This window comes from Endocarpon pusillum (assembly GCF_000464535.1).
Source record: "Endocarpon pusillum Z07020 unplaced genomic scaffold scaffold1719, whole genome shotgun sequence".
NCBI lineage: Eukaryota > Fungi > Ascomycota > Eurotiomycetes > Verrucariales > Verrucariaceae > Endocarpon > Endocarpon pusillum.
Window position 1 is genome coordinate 330,440 of NW_006916062.1, and position 2,179 is coordinate 332,618.

Consider the following 2,179-nt stretch of genomic DNA (forward strand, 5'->3'; position numbering starts at 1 on the left):
GTCGACTTAATAGAGCTATTATAGATAGCCTTTTTACCTAAAACAACGCTCAACTCGATGGTATAGGGCTGAAAACCGATCTCCTCCTCCTCCGCCTCCTCTACCTCCTCCTCCTCCTCTACCTCCTCCTCCTCCTCTTCCTCCTCCTCCTCCTCCTCTGCCTCCTCCTGTTCCTCCTGCTCCTGCTCATCCTCCTGCTCCTCCTGCTGAGCTATAGAGCCATCGTCGTCACTCAATAGAGGCTCTGGACTCTCTGAGGCAATAGAGATAGCCTTCTCTTGATGGAGAGAGACAGAAATAACAGAGGAGGAAGAGGAGGATTGAGCAGCCTGTGGTTTTTTCATCGAGAGCACTAGGCGTTTCGCAGGCTGCGCAGCCTTTTTCGAGCGCTTCGACTGCGTAGGGGGGGGCGGCGGGGTACTCAACGCAGGCTCATCGAGGCGCTGAGGGGCTTTGCCTGCATTTGAACGCTTACTGCGGCTCAACACCATGGTTTTCTATCCTGAAACTCAATAAGGAGATGCAGAGTACACAGCTATTGCTAAATTGAGCATTTACAAGCAAAATCTACGTCTATTTACCACGCAGTTGGCGATTCCGCCTTTTGACCGCTTTTTTGCCCCGCCAGCACAGCAATTTTTGGGTCGCGCCAAGGAATTGCAACACTTTTGGAACGGGCAGTACTTCAAATTCATAGTAGAAAAGGTTGTACAGTACTACAATCACCACAAAAATAAGAGATGTCTGTTCGATCTTCAGTGGCTATATATATATTTATGCTTTTGAGGAAGTCTCAAGCTCTTTTATATATATAGATAACTTTTCAAGCTATTATCAACACTATTATCCCCTTCCTTCTGTAAAGAAGGGGGTTTTTGTTTTTTGGGGGAGGGTGTGGATTTTTCGTCCGGGGGAGGGGACCAAAAAAGGGCACCCCCCTTTTAACTCACCCTTCCTCTCTTCTCCAGGGACTCCTTCCCTTTTAAAGAAAGTGTCAAAGTTAGTATGTATTGAACGTTGTAAGTAATTAAGTGTGTGTAGTAATAATGACAGAGCCATGCTCACACAGTGCGCCATTCCGTCCCCCGACTAGCTTGGGAATGCCTTCGACTGTGCCTGGGAACGCCTCCTGTGCCTGGGCCGTGCGTACCAGAATGGATATCCTTTTCCTACCAGAGCACTACGTTCATTTGCGCAGGTAATTGTTCGTCAGCGACCTTCAACATTCCAAACTCCTGGGTCGGTGCCGACGGTAGTGCTCAGCCGTCAAAGAATGGGTATTTTGGTTCTTCTGCGCCACCACCATCTTGTAGTCCGCTGGGGTACACGTTGCACCTTGTAGATGAAGTGGGGCAAGTTCAGAGAAGTAAAACGATTAGAGGTGGATAGATCAGAGGGAGGGTGAGGTGCTGCTTCACGTAGTGGCGGTCGATGGAATCTGATGTGGTGGATGAAAGCAATGGGCAGAGACCACTGCATCTTTATAGTTGAGAGGAGTTCCATTACTACGGTCGTTGACAGGGTGCGGAACAGCGTTTCGAAGGGAGCCGTTTCTGGCGCCTGAGAAGCCACAGGCTAGGGAAGGGGGAATGTTTTTGAGGATGCAAAATTGGTTAAATTAGCATAGGTGACAGAAAAGGTGGTGCTACGTCACATGACCCGCGGTGCAACAGGTGTCGAAAGCAACGGCAAAGGCCGCCTAAAACGGCGTCGGATGTCCCTGAACATACTACGTAGAGTTAGTGTGTAGTCTGGCTGCCGGTGCGTTGCCTCTTCTGGTTTAGCTTAAACCGATCGGACAACGCAGCCCCTCGCCGCTTAGCCCGGGTATAAGAGCCCGCTACTCCTCGACCTCTCTCATCGTCTCTTTCTGGCCTTTTTTGCTGGTTACTACGTCGTCGCTTTCGGATCTCGCAGTGTTATTAAAAAATTTAATGTTCTTTAACGACGTTAGGTCACGAAAAGACTAAATCCCTCAAAGTAATGATACCAATTCAGTGAGACAAGGGATCCAGGGCGAACCTACTAGTAGGCTACAATTGTGCTTGGCACTTCGTCTCTCCATTCCTTCCGGGTCAGGACCATCGCTTCTGCTTACTATCTTCGATGCCAAAGTCCAGAATCAGTATGTGTCAATCCAAGAGATGACAAGGAGGCGAGCAGTGAACGTCTGCTCTGC